The following is a 24,926-nucleotide window of genomic DNA, read 5'->3' on the forward strand; positions in this document are numbered from 1 at the left end:
AAGTTCTACATACGGAGGAGGCCTACGAGCGACGGGACTCTCCAAAAGCGACAACTTTCTCCGATCGTAAGCCGTGAAAGTCTAAACTCGCTGCTAATATCCACGGTCCAACTAGCAGGCACAGTGTAGAATCTCCATCCACTGTCATATTACTCATTCCACTACCGAGAAACGTGTTCCCCCCCAACAGTCGAGTGAAACGCTTCGTTAAGTAGTACAGTCTACGATATCTTCGACGCCATCACTGATCACCACCTGGAGATTCACAATTTTATGTGAATTCTGAGCAGCTATATTCAGTTACATTCCATTAAATTTCATTTTCCACTTTTTACAATTTTCAATTTTTAATACCCCATGATTGATTGACTTTGCTGCAAGAGGGCAGCAGCTCCAGATGTACTAACTTTTGAAAAACTTATGAAAACAGTGTTAACAAAATATTTTTAAACGTGCGTTTAAAATATTTTACCCACTTAAAATCGACATATTAACAGAGCACTTAGCACTATTACTAACAGGAAATGTTAAGCAACGTTAAGATTCAGAAAATTATGCAACTTTTTTGCAAGTATAAGTTCACCTGTAAGTCAAACCTATTTTTGGGTGAAGTCACCCCTTGAAGAAATGCTTAATTTTCTTTTTCGTCGAGTATCTCAGGAACGGTGAGAGACATCGAAAAGAAGTTTAAACGAAAGATGCATCTTTTTTAATATCTACAAAACTGCGTAAAAATAATTATCGAGAAATCTATACTTTTCAAGTTACCTCCATCACCAATCCTTAATTGGATAACTACACGCAAGGTGCACAATTTCTTGAATTTTTGGGTTGCCCAAACTCCCCTTGTAAGCAAAAATATATTTTCTCTATGGCAGGGTACACACTTTCAAAACTTTGCAGCAAATTGTATAAAAACCACTTATCTCGGATGAATAATTACATTAAACATCATTATTATGTTAGAATCCTATCTATTAGTAAATGGAAACATCAGAAAACATGAATCTACCAAATCTCACAGTTTCTCTGCTTGCTCATGATCTGTATCGGAAACTACACAGCAACTTTCACCTACACATAACTCCACCAATTTACTCAGAATATTTTTACCTTCAATGCTACCCATAATTCGACTTCATTAAATTATGGAGTTGCCTCCTTCCAGCAGTCTTCAATTACACGTCCTCGAGTTTCGTCAACGACCTCCGAGGCTCCAGCATCTACGATCAGTGAACTCTTTGATAATCATCCAGAGGATCATACCCATTTGCTATCACCAGCCAGTGCGACAAGAGCTTACGCTGATCCTTGGGTGAAAGGTCTAGGTCTAGGTAGATCCGATATCGACGTCTGTCAGTGGATATCTACCACGGAACCCGCGTTTTTCGAGTTGCTAGCCCCTCTATCCGTCCCTATCTCTTTTTCCCCGTCCCTTATCTTCATTACTTCCGTCGCGGTAGTCGAGGTAAAAGGGGTACGAGGTTGGTTTGCGGCGGCGCCGGAAAGCAGGCCACCGGTGGAGCAGGGCAGGTGGGAGGTGGAAAGGACATCTAATGCGGGCTTTTCTCGGGTCGAGGACGAAAATGGCAGGATTGAAGGACGACCGTGCGGCCCTCTTTTTCTCCCTGGGCTTTCGCTGAGCCTCCTCTGTCTGTTCCCTCGTTTCCCAGCGCGCTCTCCCTCATTTTTCCCCTCGCGCCTTTTGTCTTTCAACTCCCTCTGTCACCATCGCGTTGCGTCTAATTCTCTGCAGCGCCGGCGAACAGTTCGCTGTTGTTTCTCTGCGAAGCCTGCAGCTGCCCTTTAGGTCGATTTCTCAAAGGAAACTCGAGCTTGTTACCCCGCACGCGGTTGTTCTAAGAGGTCCGCGTGTACTGTGGAATGGAGGTTGTAGGAAGTAATGGCGTGGATCGTTTAATAGCACTTCCCGTTTCGGTACGAGGTAGAAAACTCTCTCAGAAATCAAGAAGGAACCTCTTTCTTTGAGAACCGGCGTTTTTGTGGGCCAAGCGGGTCAATTTAGACCCGTGCACACGGTTCTCCTTTCCTGCTATTTAGAAACGTGGATGTTTTCTTAGAACGAGTGATATTTGGAATTATAGAAGATATTTCGAAAGAATGTATTTCTTCGAAGCACACCGATCCCCTTATGGGATATAAATCTGCGAGTTCAAGAAGGGCTAATGACATTTGACAAAATTGTCTACTTAAGGATAAAAGAAGGTATATAAAGTTTTGCAAAATTCCTAACGCTAATTAGTCAAAAGTGTAAATTTTTACATTCGCCCTTCTTAACCCTTTCGCGACGGCGAGGCTGGGGCGCGGTGCACCGCTGGGAGCGGGTCGTCGTGTCCGTGTAAAATCTTATAGGATTTCGTTGGTATTGCTGATTAATTACCTGACTTTTAACTATACCGCCACACGGTAACATATTTCCCGGCAACGCTGCCGGCACTAGCCAGTGTGACGCATTTAGTGGTTGCCATGGCCGCCGAATTTACTTTGAGGCCATGCGGCACCGTGGATCTCGTATTTACCCAGCCAGCAGGCTTAAGATGCACATATTCCAAGCAGGGGGTGGCCACCCTCTCGCCGCGGCAGGAGAACCGAGCCTGGAAGTCGCCGAACATCCCTTCCACGCCGCGATTCAGAGGCGACCACTCGAAACGGATTATCGCGAGGATAACATTCGTCGGTTCAAACAGATTTCTTGGCCGTCCCCGCGGGGGACGTGGACACGGATATTGGGAAAGTGGATTCCTATCGGGGCGACCTTTCCCTGCCGCGATAGAATTTTAACGTCTCGCCAATGGAGCCTCCTGCCCGACCTGATTTACTAGCGGCCCAGGAAAGCGTCCGCTGAAGATTCTCATTTTTCATCCCCTTGCGACTTCCCTCGCATCGGGGCGTCATACACTGTGACTTTCATTTTTAAAGTGGACGGTGCCCCACGCGATGGAATCTCTCTGTGCATTTGATCGTTCTTCCTTTCTCGAGCTTCTAGCCTCTGCAGTGTGATATTTCAGTGATAACAGCGTGGAACCTACGTTGCTTTTTTTTAAAAGATATCGATGGAAGTAGTGGTTGCTGGGCTGTCTTTATGGCGAGAAGGAAATCTCGTACGGTCTGGCACGTAAGGGATTGGAAAGTTTATTCAGCTACAGGAGTTGGCGAGCTTGATTCAGTTCACGCCACCCTGATTCTCCTTCAAGGACAGGGATCCCTGGGGTCAATAAAATACAGTCACGAACCCTTTCAGCGGAAATAACGTTTGAAAGTCCACGACCGTGCCGCCTCGGGATCAGTATTTCAGAGGATTTGCTGCACGGGGGCGAAAAAATGAGCGGACTGCTTGCCTCGAACGAGGAGGCGACTGTTACCTATCGATATATCAGTTTTATTCGGCGCAACTCGATAAATCCCGACCCTCCTCCTGTTTTTTTTTCAGCAGCTTTCTGCGCGTCACAACGAGAGTTCGTGAAATATATGCGGGTATTTGTCTTTGTAGAGCGTTTCGAGGTATCCTCTCTCGCCTACCTGCTGCGGTGTCTCTGTTTCGAGGTGGATCACGCGCAAATGTTAGGGAGATAATGGGGGATCGTTGGTGCAACAGAAGTATAAGGGTCGAAGTAAAGCAATTCGTATGCCGCTGTTCGGTACTTATGTTGGTAATTTTCAAGCTAAACTTAGTAATTTTTACTAAAAGTGTAGCACACCGGTTCCGCTGGATTAATACTCTCGCAGTCTACCACGTTCTCTCGTTAAACACTGTGTATCAATCTCGTATTCATTATATATTCTTCTGTTAAGTGAACGCGGCACTACTTGCGTCAGCCGTCATATAATACCGTCACTGCTTCAAGAAAACGAAGATTGTATATCATAAAAAGTTCTAAATCTATCGAAAATCTTATTCTGGGGATTGTGCGAAGACAATTCTGTTTTGGGTGAAAATGGACCCCTTATACGTCGTCGGTCCTCAAGCTATCCGCTGTCCAAGGGTTGCTGAAGGCTACACAGAGCGTCCTTCACGGACGTTCACTCCAAAATCCCTCTAAATTCCTTCAGATTCGCAAACGCAATCTTTCCATCCCAATCCTCCGTCCACGCAAAAAACCCCCTTCGATACCCTCCATCGCCATAAAGAAGCACTGCCCAAAGTCCTCCCTCGACTCCGCGTCACAAACCAGCGTGCCATTTCTGCAGAACCCTCTTCCCAAGTCCCACCTCCCAGAATCTCGAACATCTCGACAGGAATGGCGAAGAATGTTCGGCACAAGTGCTCGTTAGCGGGAAGACGCCCGGTCCCGCCGATCGTTCCGATGGTAATCAGCGCGAGGGTGACTCATTAGGGTCTCACCTAGCCGAGGAGGATCGATGACTTCATTCTTCAAGAGGTTGTAACGGTCCTCGTATTCACAGCGTGGCCAGAAGGGGCAACGAGAGGGTTCGCGCACTTAGCACGCGTGTCAAGTGTCTCGGACACGTAGTAGGAAGGGGTTGGAGGGGGCGAGAACTCGAAAAGTGGAGCGCGCGGAAGAAAAAGCTCCGCGTAGTTGGGAAACTAGCCCACCCAGTGAGTTTTCCTTCGCTGTCTCCCTTTTGACTCGCTTCGCTCCTCTTCGCCCCTCTTCCTCCCCTTCTCCACCCCCTCCCTGCCTAGTCGCCTTTTGTCTCGGCCCTCCTTTGCATACCGGGAGCCACCATTATTCCTACATTTTCCCCTCCGTAGAGAAGATAAAGGAGCTTGAAGCAACCGGGGTCAATCTCTGCGACCGTCCCATTGTCCTCGCGGAGCTTTCGAGCGAGGACGGAGCGTTCCTGGGACGGTTCGAGGGAAAACACGCTTCCGATCGACTCCAAGACCCGAAACGCTTTCTTTTACCGGCCGCGACGGGCCCGAGGAGGAGCTCGCGCCGCCTTGAGCGTTTGGAAACGCAATCGAGAGGTGTACTTTGTGCCGATCGCTTCAATGGCTCGGTTTGTCGCTTTGTCGGCGAACAAAGGCTGGCCGGGCGCTCGTGTTTTAGAATATTCTAATTTTAGCGGCTCGCACAATGTAGGGGTCTCGCGGCGGGCACCCACGCGCCGGCTAGGCTCGATGACTTTGAGACAATGAAGAGGCGGATGTTGAGTGCTCCTTGGTATCGATCTGAAGAGCAGAGTGTTGTGTCGCTTGGGGAACAGGGGAGGATTGAGCGTTCTTCTTTGGAGGATTGGAGCGGGGATGGTGGACCAAGATGACGGGTGGATGGTTTTGTGGAATTGATGGGGGTAGTTGTAAATGCTGAGTTGTTTGGAGAATTCGTCAGAACGTCTGTTACGTGAGTTTAGGGGAATTCTTTTTCTGATTAGCAGGCTGAAATCTGAATGTTTTCATTGTCTTGTTTCTATAGAGTTTTCGCTTGGGAGAAGAAATTATTGTGGGTGGAGCTTAACCCTCATCCGTCCCTCGTGTCACTTTGACACAGTTTTCCCGTATTAAGTTATACTGTTCTATTAATAATTCGCGAATGTCTGCGAGAAAAAGATTAATTCACTGTTTCAAGGTTTCTTATATCCTACAATATGATTATAAAGAATTCTCAGAAACAGGGTGGTGGGGGAAAATGTTCAAAAAATTATTTTCCACCATATTGTAGGATATTAAAAACCATAAACCTATGAATTAAACTTTTTCTCGATACCTTTACGGTTTCGAAGATATTCGCGATAAGTCATATGAAATCTCACAATTTCTTTGAGGGGTTGTTTCCACTCCCAGGATCGTTTCATCGCCGAAACAAAAAATCGTTACGTCATTATCATCACTTGAACTACATTTTTGCAACGTTCAAATTTTTTTTTGAATTTCCGAATTGCCGAACATTCCTCGTAAGTTACAAATATCTATTTAGCATTCAATGAAAACGTAATTTATATTCCCACTGAGGAACTCAACGAACATTTACACCGCTGCTGGAGGTTCACAGGACACAGGACCTTCATCTTCCTTTTATCTCTTTTCCTGCCCGCCTTTCTCGCCTTGTGTTTCAATTGGTATCGATTCAAGCGCGGGTCCTTTGTCTTGGATGCTTAAAAGGCGCCCCAAAGGCGAGTGCGAGGAAAGGAGATGGATAAAGATTGGATCTCAATTTCGCTTGGCTTTTTATCCACGACCCCCATTGACTGGCTGCCGTGCGTCTGGCTTCATATTTCATAGCCTTGTCTCGTTTGCTTTGCTGTTATAGCTTCTGCCATAGGGTGCCATTTCGCATTCCGCGTTCTCCATCACGCGACTCCTGCGTCCTGCCGCCCCTTGCTTCTTCGACGCCCCCTTACATCGCGCAACGAGGGGCATTCCTTCGTAGACAAGACCCCTTCGTTCGAAAAGATCGCGATACATGTTTCAACATAAGGGTACTTCTTGAAGCTCGAGCAGCAGATTCCTCTTGCACCCTCGTTCTTATCTGGCTGCTCGCGTATTTATTCCAAACTTCTTTCCGTGGCGATGGATAGGAGAGCACTAGGGATTCTTGAAAATAATAATGCGGGTATTTGTTGGGATAACTAGGCAGCAGCAGAGTAATAATACTGGAAGATCGTAGAGTTTAGTAGTTGAAAAGTTAACGTAGTTATAACGCTTCACCGCTTGAATGTGTTAAGTTGTATTTGTGGAAGCAGGAATAACTGAGCTGGTTGAACACACTTTTACTGCTTTCCTTTACCTTCGACACGTGGCGCATCTACGCATATCACATTTTCTAACGAGGTCCCAGAAAAGTATCGCGTGCGACGACTCCAATAGGGAAATAACGAAAGATTGCCTATTTAATTCAAATTATCTAACAGAATGTGTTGACGGATTTAGGATTGCGATTGATGTGATAGGATAATAGAATTCATAGGAATTAGTATTTCATTTGCGAGATATAACTTGATACTAAACTATAGTGTCACGAGTAACGCTGCAATATCGCCTCTTGCCAGCCAAGAAATTTTACCCAAGTGTCCCCCCAGCTCGAAATTCACGTGCAAACGTTCCACGGCGCAATATTTCATCCCCCACCCACCTCCGCCCCACATTTCGTGCCTGTTGGACCTTCATTTCCCGCTCCCACATCCGCCATCGTCTTACTTTTCGCGCGACGACACACGACACCGTCCCAGCCGACAATTGTGTCAGCGTGTTAAGCCCGTTAAAGCGGGGTTCATCTCGCAGCTCCTGCAACTCCTGGAAGGAGTGCCCTGGAAGAGCTGAGCGCAAAGGAAACTCGGCGCCATTAATCGAACTTTCCCTGTTATCAGAAGGCAAAGTTCCTACCCTTCGTTCGACGCCATCGGAAGGGGCAAATTGCTGCAACTTTCTGGGAGATATAACTATGAGCAGTATGAGCCCCTCCTTCTCTCGTCTTTTAAATGGGGCCTTATCCAGGCTGCGCTAGCTACTTGTACTGTGTGCAAAATTGATACGTATATTTCTCATAAGCGAATCGATAATTTCGAAAAGGGGATAAGTCGGATTTTTTTCCAGATATTTGCTTGTTTGCATTCCCCGCTTTTTTTTTGCCTTGCCTCGTCGTTTCCTTCGAAAAGGTGACAAATGAGGCATCGAGCACAAAAACGGACCAACCCACACTTTTTGCGAGATTGAGTTTGTAGCAATAATGTATTCCAATAGGCTCTACTAATCATATAAAATAGAGAGAATTAATTTTTTTCACGCGACAGTAAAAGTCACGATTTTTTGGCTGTCATACTGGCGATCGCTCCAAACGCATCTTTTCGTATACAGATCTCGTCGGGGTCACCGATTTGCCTGTCATAGTGCCACTTTTTAATATTTGTTCAGTTACAATATATTGAATTACCTAATTTCAACTTAACAATATTTATTAAATAAGGAACTGATATGCGACCACTACAAACTAATAAAATGCAATGCCTCCTTAATTAAATTTTCCTTGTCAACCAATTATTATTTTACAAAAGAGTAACGCTTCTTAACCACGTGTAATTTAGGGAGAAAACTCTAGGAACCATTAAACGCTAGTAACTATTAGACGCTACAATTTAGGCCAAAGGAGTGAGTTCATTTCATAGATTTTTATGAAGCTCTAACAAGTTGTCCTACAAAACAGCATGAATAATATCCAGAAGAGGACTTCTGATCCCAGTTATTACTCGAAGAAATAAAAACGTTTATTTCTATTTATCTCTTTCAAAAATCTATGTTCCCCAGCTCTGCCAATTATACACAGAGTTTGAATATAATCGGTGATCCAAGCCTCACGCGCCATCATACAAACTTCCACCCTGCTACCTCCGTTCGGGGCACCTCCCCCGAATAATAACAAAGAAATCATCCCCCGCACATCCCAGCCATCCATTACACGCGACATACGCAAGCGAAAATGTTCATCCCTCTCCAGACTCCATTATCCGAACCGTTTCACCGCGAGCGAGAAAACCGTACATCCTCGGAGCACGCCAGTCCATCCCCCCCCTTTCCCCGATCGGAATAGGCCAGCGGGATTGATAACGAATAGCCCGAGCCGCGCGGAAGACACAGGGAGAGGGTTGAAGCGGGTTTGGCCTAAATACCAACACGGCTTGACGTTAATTTAACGGCACGAGGGCGGTCTGGCTGGCAGCTGGGCGTTTCAATATGTTTTTAGCGCGGAGAGGGAGAGGTGGATCCTGCACCTTCGGGCTCGCTGCGGACAAAACGCGCAAGGTCTCCCGCCTCGAGATTAAACCAGCGCGAAACCCTCGGGAAATGATGCATTGACGTCTGCCGGAATGGCATAGAAAATGGCCCTGTAAATGTGCCTCGCGGAAAAACGGTGAATACGCGCGTCGAACTTGCAGATCACCGAGCCAGCCCCTCTCGAATCGAGGAGTTATCGAAGCTGGGCTGTCGAGAACTCATCGGAGAATCCACCCCCTCGAGGAAATGGCTGGGGGGGTGAAATTTTCTTTATAGGAAGTACATATTTTTGGGGGGGTCTCTTTCGGTGTGGTCGTTGGTGACGAAGGGTGTATGTGGAGCTTCTTTGGTAATTGAGGGGTGGTTTGGGGGGTTGTAAGGGGAGTTGCGTGGTCGTGGATGGTGGTAGTAGACTTTAATGAAACTTTTTAATGAGCAATTTTTTTTCTGCGGAAATTCACTCTGAAGGGGTGCAATCAGCCCTAAAAGTACTCGCGTTTTTTCCCGTTTATTTTTTATAATTTTGTAACTGTGCGATATAGAACTGAACTTTAAGAATAAGAATTGTTGAGACTTTTATCCTGTATTACATTACCAAAAGAAAAATATAGTTACGCGAATGAAACGAAGCAACGAGATAACTTTGAGGCCTGATTTCAGTTGACTCCACTTTCAAATCTTTCCTACAGCATCCCAATTTCATTCACCAAAATCATGATCCAAGATTTTTCTTTCAATATTATTCTCAGCTGAGCATTCACATTTCTCGTAGAAGTGGGTGGAAACCACAGAATAAAGACAATCTTTATCAAATCTCGGCGTGTCCTGAGGCAGACCGCTGTCGGTTAATCAATTCCCACGGCCCCGTCTAAAATTTATCGGTACTCTGGTGCCAGGCTGTTTCAATTTAACTCGAGCCTTTCGACGCGACGGGAAACCAGTTACTCGTCGATCGTCGACACGACGGTTTTCCTTATTCTGGGAAATTAACCGTAGTCGTTAGGATAGGTCTGCGTTGGCGAGACGATTCTAGGGTTTCGCGATCGTTCTCAATCCAGAGCTTTGATCCACTAGGAACGCGCGAACGATATCTCGTCGTGCGTAAAATAACGTCGTGTCTGCAGTTTCTTGTCCCTACGAGTGATTTCTCTTTATCGGTAAGGTCAGTCCCATGAGAAAATTTACAAGAGAAAAAAAACAACACTACATACATTAGCGGGGGAGTAAAAAATTGTTGGTTTAGGGATGGAAAAATCCATGGAACCAACACGTTGTTTGGAATTTAAACATTTCTAATTCCTCTGATTTTGTGAATTTTCTAAATTCTGATTCTCTGGTACACCGGGGGATTATTTGCATTATCAAATTAAAAGTTTCAATTTAAGGATGAAAGGAATGTGGTATCAGGTTCTGCAGATTAGAAATTGAGTTGAGGTTGATGCAGGAAGAAGGGCAAGAAGTATGCAAATTTTGAAGGAAAATTAATTAGTAATTCAATCTTCTTAGTTCTCGAATTAAATTTACACAATTGTTACATTAAAGAGTGTATTTTAAAACGAAAAAATATTTTCAAGGAAAAAGAACTGCCAAAGATCATCTTGGTTTTTCGAATCCTAGTTATAATATTAGGTTTGAAAATTTCTCTAGAATTCACCTGAAAATCCATTTCGCAAATCTACTACAGGCAACCTGTATTTAATAACGAGGCACCTCTAAAACCTACCCATTAAACCAAAAGCGAATAAGTGAATTCAACATGCTTCTTACTTTCTAGTAAAATCACAAATTAACCAAAATTATTCAAGCTATCCTCTAACTATAAAAATAATAATCTTCGTGAACTCCAAAAAAAGTGATTTCCAAACAATCACGCCTATTCCACCCACGCTGCAATCGCGATTTCTGTTATAAGAAGAAGTTACAGTGCAGTTTAATTAGCCACAAGTGTATCCCAACATGCAGTCGATATTTTTACCCTCTTCTTTTTTAAACGACGACACTGGCACAAGCAAAGTAGGTCGTCAGCTCCTCATTATATATTACAGCAGAGGGAAGAAATCCTCCTTTCTTCCGTCACGTTCAACGTCGACCACTAATTTCTGCACGTTTTAATTCGTACTTAAGAGGTCCACGACTGGGCCAATTCAGTTCGAGGTTCACGAGCTTCCTGACGAAGCGCGGGACGGAAAAGTGGCAGAAGATAAGATGTCCCTTCAGCCTGCAGATATTACCTTTTACGGCAGACAGGCATAACAAGATTAAGCCCGTGACAAAGTAGCCCACGTCTGCGCGGAGAATGACCACCTAATATCCGTTTTATGATGGCAAGCAACTGCCACACTGCAATTTGTTAGCTCCCAGGGCCTGATACGTGGAAAGTGATTTTTCAGCCCCGCGGGTGATTCATGTTTCCTCCGCTGCGCCTGTTATTCCTTGGAGCGATCCATCGGCCCATTTCGCGCATAATTCTTCACGGAACTTGGGAGTTTAAGCTGACGAAGTTATACAGTTCCAAACTCCGATTGGTCGAGTGAAAGATTCCGAAAGCATTCTTCCAGGCTCCACGAAACTTTCGGCGATCCTTCATTCCAAATACGAGTGTTCTGGTATTTTAAACTGGCCACGGGAAATTACTAGCGCGCGGCAAATTTTATAGTAAATTTTTAGTTCAGTACGTTTCGTCTTCGAGTATCTGAAACTTGGTTTTTATTAGATGTGTTTGCACTGAATGGGACGTTCTGCGTGGGCCACCGGTGGTACACGTGACATGGAATGTTTTATAAATGCTTCTTGTGTATTTTGAAATGCACATGTGGAAACGATGAATGGTGATGTAACTCGGTCCAGCAAACAGCGGATATTACAGTAGTGATTATTAGAAGAATATTGATTTATTGAATTTGAGGGAGTATTTTTTGCGCGATATCTGCTATTTTCAAAGATAGTAATACTTTTTTTAAATAAACTGTTTAAATTTTTCTATTGAATACACCCGATACAAAAGTATATTAATTCAGGTTAAAGGGTGTAAAATATACATATTATATATAGGCAGAACGAGTAATTTTGTAAGTAACTGTATATAAGGTTTCAAGAAGACTGAACGGAAGTAAAAGTGTATGCAAGTGACGAGTTAACTCGACTTCCCCAATCAACATTAGAACTACCAAACCAGTCAAAATGATTGGTTTAAAATTTGGTAATAAATTTAACATTTTTAAGTACAAAAAAGTCTATTTTTAACAATATAAAAAATTCAAAATATGAATAAAGGTTTATTTTCCTCGCATAACGTATTTTATAAAAAAACCAGTGATTTTGACTGGTCTGGTAAAAATAGTTATACATTAATTATTCTCGGTAGTTCTGGTGCGAATCGCGTAAACCCTCTTCCCTTAACATTATCAAAGTTATATTAAATAACATATTGTGCATCGACTTGAACCAGTTCTTCCACCAATATTAACCCCAGAACAGTTTTCTTGGGATTCATCCTTCCATAAGATCTCCAGAAAAGAATAAACCGCGGTTTGTTGAACAATCCGAACCGCGGAGCTAATTTCACGTTCCTCCAGCTTTACTTTCCACGATTATTAAGTGCCTTAACCGTGTACGTCTCCGCTGAAAGAGATTTTTCATTCCCTGTTCCTCCGTTTTATTTTCGCAAATACCACCGTTTCGATTCGCCAGTGACGGTAATTTAATTCTCCCGTGCTTTTGAGGATCTCGAGTCATTGCACGATCTTCGCCGGTGTGTTCAAGCAAACTCCACTTCCGCGGATAAAAAGGCCCCTTAATTACGGCCCTTAATGAAGCTCCCGCCAGGCGACTATTCGTTACACTGCCTCCACACTTTCTTCCGAAACATTGAAAGAGGATACTTTCATTACATTAATATGTTTCAGTGGTCCATTCGTTTCTGTTATTTACCGATCACTGGTTGCGCTAAAAGGTTCGACGGTGTTTGAAAATGTATTTATGCATCTCATTAAAATGGAGCAGGAAATGCAAATGCAAATGACGCGAACTGAAAAATGCTGGTGGGCGAAACAGGTCCACTGAGGTCATCCGGGCTCTACCTGCGAGGTTTAATGTTCCCAACAATCTATTATTCATAAAGCCACGTTTGCACGAGTGATAATTGGCCATTCGATTAACCCTCGTTCATTGTTTCGAAATTAATCTAAATTAGTCCTCGTAGAAAACACTGTAAGTGCCATTTTTATCGGAAAATGTTCTACGTGCCAGTGGTAATACTATAGTATAGAATTTCAATGCAATTTTCCTTTGTAAATAAATGACTAATAGTGCTAGATGATAGGTAAATAGAATTGGTCCTTAGCGTGCTTGTAGATTTAAACAAATGAATTTGTGCAAAAAAAAAGAAAATTTTGTGACGTACTTGGGTTATTTAGTATACTTAAGCATATTTAGCAATCAAAACAAATTTAAAGGCGAGGAAGTTTTTCTCTTTCCTGAAAAATTTGATTTTTGGCACTTACAGTGTTTTCTATAAGGACTCTTCAATTCTGATTTCAAACTGTACTAAATGCATAATACTTCATCCCACTTTCTTTTAAGTGACTTTGAAGTAAATTTGATTTTTTTTAAAACATAGCAACACTATCCTCCATTTTAACAAACTGAATCACAGACGAAATCCTTTAAAAAATAAATAAATAAAATGATGTTTCTCTGGACTCTGCATATGAAAAACCTGTATAACATGAGATTTATAAAAGTACCGAAATCTTGATTTCATAAAAATAATCATTTCCCCCAATCCTGTTCTCGTGAAATCAGATATTTCGTGACGAAGCCCGGAATCCAGAATGCTTCTAGGGCAGCTGACAATTGGACGTGCGATTAATCCTTACTCGATAACCGCCGCCGCCATTTCAACGAATTAACACGGGCCGGTTAATTAAGCTCTTCCCTCTGTATGCGAAACAGCTGTTTTGCATTCTCTGGCCGCGCGCCATTCGTTATCGAGCCGTCGTCCGTCGACTGGCCCTCATTACGCTTGCATTAGAAACGACATTTTCTTTTGCCCTTCGGTACGTCCAAGTTACACCGTCCCCCTTTCCAGCCGTTACTACCTTAATTAGCTGTTATCGCGTCTTATTAATCGATCGATCAGTGAGGATGAAAATTGCACGAGGAAACCAGTCACGAGCTTCCCTCGGCGATGGCCGGAGTATTTTTCTCGTTTTCCTTGAAACGCCGCTCGCGTTTCCTACACGAACACCCACGTGTTGTTTTCGATCCACGAAATGCCGGGTCGGACATAATTTACGTGGCCCGACTGGCGACGGCTTTCAAAATTCGATTAAACTGCGCTGTCACTTTGCTCGCCGAAGAGGGACATTTTGGTGTGGAATATTCCGAGGTTGCTGAATTGGGAAACACAGGGTGGGGTGATGAATTAGAAGTTTTGATAGAGCTCTAGATTGTCTTGGACGTCCTTTCTGATAAGGAAAGGCGAGGAAACTTTCGAAGACACAAATTTCAGTGGTGACTACTTTTTGGGACGCAAGGTGTTATGGTTACTAGTAAGGTGGTGAGTAGTTCTGTTTTCCATAGTTTTCAGAATTTTAGAAAACTGTCAGGATGTTTCTGTAACCTTTTCCTTTGACGAAAATGCCGGTCGGCCCTAGTTGCTGAGATAGGGTAAACTCGGGTAAGCCCGTGATAGTTTTAGAATTTGTCTATTAACTGCTAATATTCACATGTTCTGCAAGTGAGTCTATGATATAATGGTAGGTCAGACGTCATGGAAAGAAATGATAGGTTAGTTTATTCTATTCGCAAAAATATTATTTAAATTTCCTGCTTTGGTTTTACAATTTCAGTTCGTTTTGGGCTAGCTATTTCCTTGTATAATAATATATACCAACAACAGCTACCAATATCAACAAATTCAGCATCTTCCTAACTCCTCCTCCGCGAAACTTCGTCAGAAATCGGCAGAGAAGCCTGCCAGGGACGCGAGCAGCTACGATAATTAAGCAAAATCTAATTCAGAAACTTTCTGCCCTCCATCTCGCTGCCGTCCGCTCAAACTTGTCCGCCGCCCACGTCTCCCGACGGACCCACACGTAGAAAGCGAGAGTGCAAGCCTGTGCCTCTTGGTGACTTTTCCCCCCTTTTCCCTACTCACTGCCCTCCGCCCCCGATCCGTTGTTCCCCCTCGAAAAAGTTCGTCGAACCGACGCTATCGTCTTCATCCCCCCGCCGCCCGTTTCCTCGGACGCTGGAAGGTGTCCAATTGCACACGCTGGTAATACTTAGATTCTTTGCATTATGTATTATCACGGACGGGGGGCCTGGTCGTGCATGAATTTTCGTCACGTATCGAGCGTTGTGCACGCCGCGGCAATAAATTTCACGTTAAACTCGCCGCACACCCGGCCGCCCTCTCGTCCAGGGGCTGGAGGCTCGCGGGGAAATAGAAAAGCTCGGGTGGAAAAATCGACCGCCAGCTTCGACTCGGGGGATTCTGTATGGTTAAACGGGGAAATGAGGTGCAAAGTGGCTTTGTTTTTAGTTTGAAGTTGCAGGTACTTTGTTAATGCGCGGGATTTGCGCGGTGCCATTGTGCGAATGGCGGAGGGCGATAGATGTGCGGTGGAGGCGGGGAATGTGGGGGATGATCGGATTCTGAGAGGTGGAGGTATTTTTGAAATATTAGTTTGGCATGTTGAATTTTGTTTTTTGGTTATGCCTGTTTTTGAACAGGCACTTGGAAATGGGAAAGGAGAGCGAAATTTGTAATGTAAATTGTGTCCGCAGTAAGTGATTTGAAATTGAAGACAGTTTTCGCGAGGAAAATTGGAAGAGCCGAGAAGCTTTTCTTTCTTTGCAAAAGTCTTCTCAAGTAAAATTCACCAACCCCTTCAGTTTCGTTTATGAGAACTATAGAAAATTATCTACATAATGGAATATGTTTCTTCTTAGTTATCTCTACTATTTTTTAAGAAATTGTGTCATAATTGGATCAAGTTATGCAGAAATCTACCAACCCTCAATGATCTGAAATTGAGTAAATTTAGTTTCAAGATTTTCATTGTTAAAGAAAAGTAACTTTATTTCTGTTGGGTATATTTTCTTCCTTGTTATTATTTTAAAATGTTCTTGAATGAGTTATTTAATAGTGAGTAGTATAATTGCAGTCTTTGTAGAAAACACTGTAAGTGCCAAAATTAAAAAAAAATTGTCGGAAAATGTTCTACGTGTCAATGGTAATACTATAGTATTGAATTTGATTTTTGGCACTTACAGTGTTCTCTGCAAGGACTCTTCAATTAATAATATTTGTAATTTTTAGTAGTTATTTTTAAGCCTAAAATGGAACTGGCATGGTAGTTTTAATAATTGTATAATGTAAGAGTTGTTCTATTGGTTGCGAATTTTTTGCAAAATAAAGATCACAAAATGATGGGATCCCCACTTTGTTTAACTAATTTTTTGTCATTTTAAGAACTGGTAGCTTTCCTTATAACTTGCCCCAATTGATCCTCAATAAATGGAACTTGATATTACTCGTCACCTAAATTCCCGACAGCGACAGACTTCATTCGTTATCCAAATGAAATTAGACCCAATACTCGAATCAATGGACACCGCGAGAAGCTTCGAGTGGCTTCGTGTTTGCGCGGCTTGCCTTTGAATTCAGGCTCTCTTTCCGAGGCAACCGACTGCCCCCGCATGTATAATTAATCGCGCCGATTTTTTCCACCCTTTGCCAAAAGCGTATTACGGTGATTAATTATTCATCGCGCTGATTGGGTTTCAACACTTCCAGCTGATTTTCCATCGCGAGGCTCGGAAATGGTGTTAAGAGGGGAGCCTCCAGAGAGACAGAGAAAAAATGTGAGAAAAGGATGGAGCTTGTTTGAAGATGGTGTCTTCGAAAACGGTAACGAAGGAAGTCTTTCGAATGTCCATCTACTTTAAGCCATTCGAAGAAATGTGCAATTAAATTATTGGGTTGTTGAACGTGAATAAATTCCCTTCCCAGAATGTCTTATTATTTAGTTGACATATAGGAGCAATGTTTCACTCACTTCATTTGCATTCAGCTGTCAACTAAAATATCGAGTGGAGATTTTCAATGCAACCATAGACTATTACCATAACAAATAACGTATGCACCAGAATCCACCGCAATGCATACAAATGAACACGAAGTTGGAACTGTAGGAGAGTGAAGAGATAAAAAATCGTGTATTTTTGTCATACAACTTTTTAGATTTTGTATTAAAAAAAAAATCAGTAACAGTGTAATAGTAAGGGAACATTTTTAATTACTTTCTTACTTTCAGAATTTAAAGTTCGTTTTCTCGATAATTAAAGATGCTTGCAAAATGTGCCTCTGCTCATTACACCTGGCTAGATGAATGTGACTATTTCCACAAAAAAAAAAAAGAAATCAGAATCTATATTCTGAGCGAAGCTGGGAAGTAAAGCTAGTTTATACCACTATACAGTTAGGTATACAATATACAATTAGGTAGGGTAAACATTTGCAAGTCTAGAATGCAAGGTACACCGAACTGTGGCGGAATAGGTATGTCAAGATAGAGAGGCAGATTGCGAACCATAAGGTTATCTTAATTTTATTCTATTCAGCAGCTGACGTTTCTGTGGAAACGGGGCTACTCAAACGAGAGGGAGAGAGAGACTCCCGACTTTCCCCATTTAATTAGATGTCCAGAGAGCCTTTCGTTTGCTTAATACCCTGTTGGCTTTACGAATTTCAAGTTTGCTCCCTGCCCCTGAGCGAAAACATATTGAACCGAGCGGCGCTGGTTTCGCCGATTGCCGATGCCGCGTACATATTTGCCTATACGTCGGCGCTGAATTACGCGAGTTCCAGTGCAATTGCCCGCAAAAACTGGGTCCCATTGGTTGTTCGCTGGTCGGAGTGACGGTTCTGGGGAAATCATGTGTTCCACAGGGAAGTATCGACCGCCCCGGCGGCTTGTACGAATGCTGCAGATAAGTAAACGAGGCTGCCAGCTCGAACGTTGCGAGCTGCGACTCCCTCGAGTGTGAATATTGGTATTAGCCTTCTTGGAGGCAATCAAGACGAAGGGGCAATCGCGACGTCGCGATTGCTCGTTCCTTGTTGGACAATTGTATCGAATGGGGACACCTGGATATCGTAATTCTTCCTTAATGGGGGCCCTCGGTCGTCTTCCTACAGGATGCTTTCACCCTGGGACTACAGGTACATTTTACTCCAAAATTCCGTTCATGCAAACCTCAGAATAAATTTTCGACGGAGATTCTGACCTTGTCAGGATTTATTAAGAAATTCTTATCTTCAAGAAATAATTATATATAATAATAAGTGACATGGGTATTTTGATATCTAGGACGGGTCAAAGTGGACCCTTTATCGGCCATCCGAGGGTAAATGGACAGGTTGAGTCATTCAGAGGTGATGGACACCAGTTTTTCTAATTTTTCAAATTGTAGTACCAAAGCACAAATTTTCATAAATAAAATTATATGCCTTGATAATCCTAGTTATCACCACGAGATGACAATTTTTATCGCTGCTGAATAACCCAGTGATTCTCAAACTGTGGATCGCGAAGTGTTTTCTGGAGGGCCGCTATGATATTTTTTTAAATATTATTAAGTTAGAATTATATTCTGAAATACCTATTTTTAAAGTGTTTTTTTTTTACCTTATTTGAATATTATAAAGGGGAATCGCGACTCAACAAAGATTGGGAAACATTGAAGTAACCTATTTCAGAAGCCATGTGATTAACTCCATTTGAAAATAGTAATAGACAATTATATTGTTTTTTTTGTTTGAAGTCCTGTAATAAATATGTTGTGACGGTGAAATTTTATAGTATTCAATTTCTCTGTAATTTCCTCTTTTCAGCTACCAAATCGATTAACTGCCTGAGTTCGCGCGAAATTTGTAAACACTTGAACAATAATTATTCTCGATATATATATATATACTACGTGTTTTGCACATTGTGATATTAAAGCTACATATTTTCAATAATGCATTCTACAAAATTTGGTTGTATATATATTTCGAACGAAATTTTAAAACACAATGTGTATAATTTTATCCATTTTCTCTACTTTTTTTTGGAGTTAGTCACATTGGTTTCTGTGGAGCTCATTTAGATATTGCTGTTCCTTTTCAAGCCTTTTTACTGTTAGTTAAATAACAAACTAAGTACAGTAGAACCTCCAGTTTCTGAACACCTGTTATCCAAACGTTGTACACGTATGTTCGAAAAGTATATTCCTTTTTATGTAATTTGGATCCAATCGACTTTGTTTTGTACTTCCCGCTGTTTGTTACATTTTTTTTAGTAAATAATTAGAATTTAGATACCTACAGTAATTTGAATAAGATTTATTTTTAGATAATCAGGTATATTCAACCAGCTTGGATACGAAACTAAATATGTACTCATTCCAGGCATTTCAATTTCCACCATCTCCCGGTATCAGGCTCGAATAAACGTTCTCCGAATGTTTATTCAATATTTGGAGCGCATTTCCATTATTGCAATATTGAAAAATACATGTCTCTCGCAACTGGGTCGCCGTAGGGTAACAAATAATTCAAACCAACAAAGCTTATTGATTTTACTGTAGCATTAACGTTCCCTGCAAACAAACTATATCCAGCACAGCCACATATCCCGCAAAATTAAAAAAATCCACCAATGAACAAGAGAATTATTAATCTCAACCAAGAACACCCCATTCCAATATCAAAAAAAGAAGAAGAAACCCACCCCAAATTGCTATTCATACTATTCTTCAATCCATACTATTTAATATAAAAAAAAAAATCAAAAATCCACTGAAGTTATAAAGCTTTATAGCGCTCTTTGAACACATCAGGAAGCTTAAGGGGGAACCCCAATCGACGAGCACAAGTTTATATAAAACTTTGTGAGTGTTTTTTTTCGGAAACTGAGCAGAGGATCCATGTAAAATTGTGAGGGTATCTTTATTATACTTATACTTTATTATACGTTGCTCCCACCCTCTCGCTGGGGGCGCTTCTATAAATTTCATTTCCATAGATGGAGGCAATCTGGAAGCGGGACGCATATTGCGAGCATGTATCTTCCCGTGGGTTTACGCACGCTGCCCGTTTCTCATTCGCAGCGGTCGGCGTTGCTGCTGGATTTTAAAATTTCAATTTTATTCGAGGGGTGGATTTGCGCGGAGCGTACGAAGGACGCGACGTGGCGTTTCAACTCTGCCTTATTGCCTTTTCAACTCCAGTTTCTTTGAGGCGTTACCATCTTTGCGCGACAGACGGACCCTCTCGTCTTCGCCATCGTAATTGGTCTTGTTTCATTGCTGAATAAGTGTGTTTAAAATCAGGAGAGTTAAGAGGCGGTGTAGATGTGGCGTTGAAGAATTGCAGGGCTGACAATCATAGGGGTGTAAGTCCGAATTTTTATAATTTGACTTAATAACAGTTTTTAAGTCTTAAAGGCTCCATCTGTTTACATTCGCAGTGAATTAAGTTATAAATTCATACTTGACTGCGAGATAAGAACATTTCTCTTTAGCACCTAACTAACAAGAGCAGAGCGTTTCGAAACATAGGTACTGGCGTAAATCCGACTAACAATAAGTGTCGTCGCTCTTATCAGCGCAACGCATGAACAGTATTCTTAATATGTACAGCAGAAAGCTTCTATATGTTTGTGTGTTTGCCTGTCGCCTAAAATTTTCGAACGATAAATTCTGGGGTCATGAAATGTGCCTCAGCTCATTATGCCCGACTAATCCAGATGAATGTGACTATTTTCACAACAAAAAAAACTAAAAAAATTTTTTTTATAAAATCAGAATCTAAATTTCGAGCGAAGCCGAGTAGTGAGGAGAGTAAATTAATATAACGAATCACATCACATCTTCTAATAAACTTAACTCCCACATCTTTGAGTTGCTGAGTAATTGAGTTATATAAGCTGCTAAAGAATTCTTAACAGGAAAATATAAAGCACAACGATATTATGGAATTTTAAGAAATTAGGAAATACAAATTCTTCTATTATATTGTGTATTGTTGTATTTACAAGAAAAGAGCCACGTTTCTACCATGAAAACTAATAGAAATAGGAAGCGACAGTATCAACCCCACAGTGTGTAAACTCGATCTTGGAGAAATATTCCCGAGTTTTATTGACTCAGTATGAAGATTCGACGGCAAATCCCCAATCGAAGTTACATTTATAGCGTTCTTGAGAGGGACTCTCAAGTACGAAGGTTCGGCTGCACGAGATGGGTGCACAGCCACAAATGGACTCGAGATAAACTTTTGAGATACTTAGGCAGCGGAGGAGTACGTAGATAGTTCCTCGTGGGAGTTTCAATCGAGGAATGCTAGTCAGGTTGCTTTTCATTCGCACAAACTGAGATTTCATCGCGTAAAACTGTACGAAATGGTGTTCTTTTCGGAAGGAGAATTATTGAAGAAGAATATAAAAGTGCAAAGTTGAAATATGAATGAGATTCAGTAGGATGACTAAATATAATTTCTAGTAGTATTTTAATACGCAGTGTCGTCTAATTGACTGAAAAACAAATTGAAACACAATTTATCTTCTCAACTTAACAAAATTCTATTTAATTTGTTCATTTACTTTGCTCAACGCCTCCCAATATTCCCTAAAAACGTCAATATCTTACTTCCGTTATCACAGAACACAATTCATGAGAATCGTAATTTATGAATTTACTCAAATTAAGCACAAGTGTATTCAACGTACCACAGACATTTGATTTAACCGCTCCACATTGTTTACAGTCTTCTCGAATAGTTAAAAAATATTATAGAATCACACCGTTCAACTGAGTTTCAATTTCGAACACATAAGGCTGCTCCAAAATTATTATAAAACAATCCAACACCAGCAAATTCCTCATACCATAAGAAATCATAAAGTTAGTTACCACTTTGCAATCTCAGACTTCGTTTTCAAGGTAGAAGCAGCTAAAGTTGAGGAATCCGATTTCCGGTGGCCGTCACTAGAAACCCAGTAGTAGTTGCACTCACACGCGAGTCACACGAATAATTCTGACGATTTGTTCGGTCACTGGTATCTCGATTTTTACCAGTGTATCAAGGAATATTAAAATGCAAACGAGTTTCATATCACTGCCACGTCACTCTACAACAACGCGTCCCGAGGAATGTCCTTAGAGAGACCCTCTCGCAATCACTGCCCGAATAATACTGATTGCTCGAAGCTAACCTCGACAAGGGCGTCGAGGACTGTCTCCAAATTCGGAATACACAAAAACAGTGACGCCGGTAGGCAGGCAGGGAAAGTGGGGAGTCGGTCGGTGGTAGACTCGATCGCCTGTGTACGTGACTTAGAACATAGTAAGGACAAGAACGTATTACTGGGCTCGATATCCTAGTAAACGAGCCTATTTTTCACTTTCACGACCCATTCTTTCCCTTTTCTTTCCCAATGCGAAATTCAGGCCCAATCCTCTCGCACTCTCCCACATTTTTCAGTTAACTTTGCATTTTCTATTTATTCCGAATTTCGAGGGGATACTCAGAATTTCCTCTGGCAACTTTTAAGTAGTGTGCGTTGAAAGTCAGACTCCTCGCGACTTTTAATCCCTTATGTTTTGAAAATGAAACCTTAGATGATGAAATGATAAAGGATTCTTTATTTATTCGATGTAACGGAGATCCTAGATCTGATTTCTATCTCGCACGTGGATTCCAGATTTGATGTCTACATATGTCACAAGTAGGTTCAAGATTCTATGTCTGTCTTCTTAATGGATGTTAGATTCTTTGTCTACCTAATTGGTAGATTCTACATTGAATTTCTACCTCATAGATAAACTCTACATTCCAAACCCTAGTTTTGCATTTTCTACGTACTCTGAATCTGAAAATATAGTCTGGACTTTGTGTGGCCACTTTAACTCTTAGGCGACGAATGATTCGAATCCATGAAGGATGCAGGGGCGATTTTGAGCCACAATTTAATTCACACACACCTCAGAATAAAATCGTCAATTTCTTCAAGAAGTAATAGACGTGGTTTGATATTTAAGGTGGGTCTAAATTGCCCCTGCATCCGCCATGCGAGGGTTAAATAACACATTGAAAGCCACACTCGCGACTTTTAATTCCTTATATTATATTTTGAATATAGGATTTATAATTCTAGACGGAACTCCCCATTTTCTGACAATTTAAATATATTCCATAATATAACTATAACACTATTAATTATAATTATTTCTTTAACCTTATTTATTACAACCTAAAGCCACAGATCAAAATATAATAAATGATTCTTTCACTCCTTTTTGGAATTAATTTGAATCTAAGGAACCTTAGATTCTCCTATACTTATCCCACAATTTTGGGATGCCCTGCAACTAAACAGTACTGGTTCTAAGATTTGCTGATCTCAAAATCCAGCGCAAGCAGCGGTTGTCATCAAGTTCGAATGTCTTTCAAGCGAATCATCTGCCACACCACCGGATTGTCTTTCTCGCGGTGCCACGAGGATCTTCACAATGTAGACAAAAGACGAACGACAAGCTCCGCGAGAGTTTCTGCTATCGCGTTCGAGGATAGCACAGCTGGCCAGTCGACAGTTTCGGTGGAAACGGAAGCATTACAACTCGGCAGGCATGGAAACGCGCGGGCTTAATTATACGTACGAATGGTTAGAGTAGTTCCAGAGGCAGTAGCGTAGTTTCAGAGATACATAAAAGCGACAGGAACGGTGCTCGCGGTTTGTTTCTTTTGTAGACATTTGTATTACCAACGACCGTCCCATTTTGAGCGCGCGGATGCTACGTTGTACCGTGCCATTAATTTCTTAATAGCGGTTCGTTGAACGTTAATACACTCGTTCGAACGAGCCGAGACTTGGGGACGCGGCGGCATCGACAGGGCGATAAAATTAGGCCCTTCGTAAAATGTCAGCTGGCAGTGGTGTACAAAAAGTTGGACGAGGATTTTGAAAACGGTGCGGGCGAACACTTCGCTTTTAATTTGTACATACTCTTATCAATTGCAAAGTGGATGTACCAAAGGTAACAAGTGCCAAATAATAGCGCAAGTAGCAGAATAATAGAAAAGGACACATTTGATAGTGATGGGTTCAAGTTCAATATGTACTCACGACTCCGAGTCAATTCCAGTACAGAAGTTTCATTTCATGGGATTCGAATACTACTCATAAGAGGTGACGTTTCATTCTATGTACTTCAAAAATACTTAGGTTATACAAGCATTACACAAACACATAAAAATCCGTACAATAGGTAGTCCCTGCACAAAAATTCGTGAAACTAAAATCCTTTTGTTCGACCGGCAAAGTAGAAAGGACCCTTAGCATTTAACGTAATATTTAATTACAGAGAAATCCTAATTAATCTAATTTTACATTTACCCTTTGATGATGAACATTTATCCCACTGCACAGTTATAATTTGTCGCTTATCCTTGGATAATCCATTCACACAAATTTCCCTCCCATGTCCATGAAAACGTACCTCCTAAAATAAAAAAGAATTCACCCTACACAAACAAACCATCGGGCAGATTCTGACAATCGAACCCACAGCTTGCGCAAAAGTGGGCGCAGAAGCTGAACCGCGCTCGACTATCAACAGGGATTCCTGGCCAGGAAAAAGAAGGACGCGTCTCGGTTCAGCGGGTGCGCATTCTTTCGGTAAATTCCGCGTACGCGGGAGGCTGGTAGGTTAATAGGGGAGGGCAGGTATCTTCCCTCCCTGCATCTCTTCCGCCTGGGAAAATAAGAGATCATCGAGGCCTTGGAGGGGCAAACGCGGGGCTCTACCCCTTTGCTGTGTGAAATCGAGACTTCCGTTTGAAAGAAGGGGCTGGATGCGAAGGGTTAAAGGGATGGCGCGTTTCTCTTGAATCTGGAGACGGGGATGCGCGGGAATGACGAGAACCTTGGCTGAAGTACGCGTCGACGAATTCTTGAGGAGCTTCCTCGAGCTTTCTCCAAGAAAAGCAGCGCTACGTTCTTTGAGCCGACCGCCTTCGGGGCGCTCGGATCGGTCGTTTTAAATAATAGAATAAAGGTGGATTGGATCTGAGAAAGGGATCTTCCTTCGGGATGATTTCTTCGGCTCCTTCTTTAAGTCTCTAGGAGTGTCGTTGTTTTCCGTCTGACCTCCTTCGTAATTCGATTTCGAGATGGGTTTG

The 24,926-nt window shown here is 42.1% G+C and overlaps 2 protein-coding genes across 10 annotated transcripts in view; one reads left to right on the forward strand and one right to left on the reverse strand.

Moving 5' to 3' along the window:
* The window catches only part of Pi31 (Proteasome inhibitor 31 kDa), a 59,117-nt gene extending 37,254 nt beyond the window's left edge, over window positions 1-21,863 (reverse strand). The window contains exon 1 of the mRNA XM_076828995.1: window positions 21,659-21,863. The gene's annotated coding sequence lies outside the window, so the exon portion shown is untranslated. The remainder of the gene's footprint in view (window positions 1-21,658) is intronic.
* Window positions 1-24,926, forward strand: part of LOC143377560 (kinesin-like protein KIF13A) — a 133,503-nt gene that overhangs the window by 32,811 nt on the left and 75,766 nt on the right. The window lies entirely within an intron of this gene.

This window comes from Andrena cerasifolii, chromosome 16 (genome assembly GCF_050908995.1).
Source record: "Andrena cerasifolii isolate SP2316 chromosome 16, iyAndCera1_principal, whole genome shotgun sequence".
Taxonomy (NCBI): domain Eukaryota; kingdom Metazoa; phylum Arthropoda; class Insecta; order Hymenoptera; family Andrenidae; genus Andrena; species Andrena cerasifolii.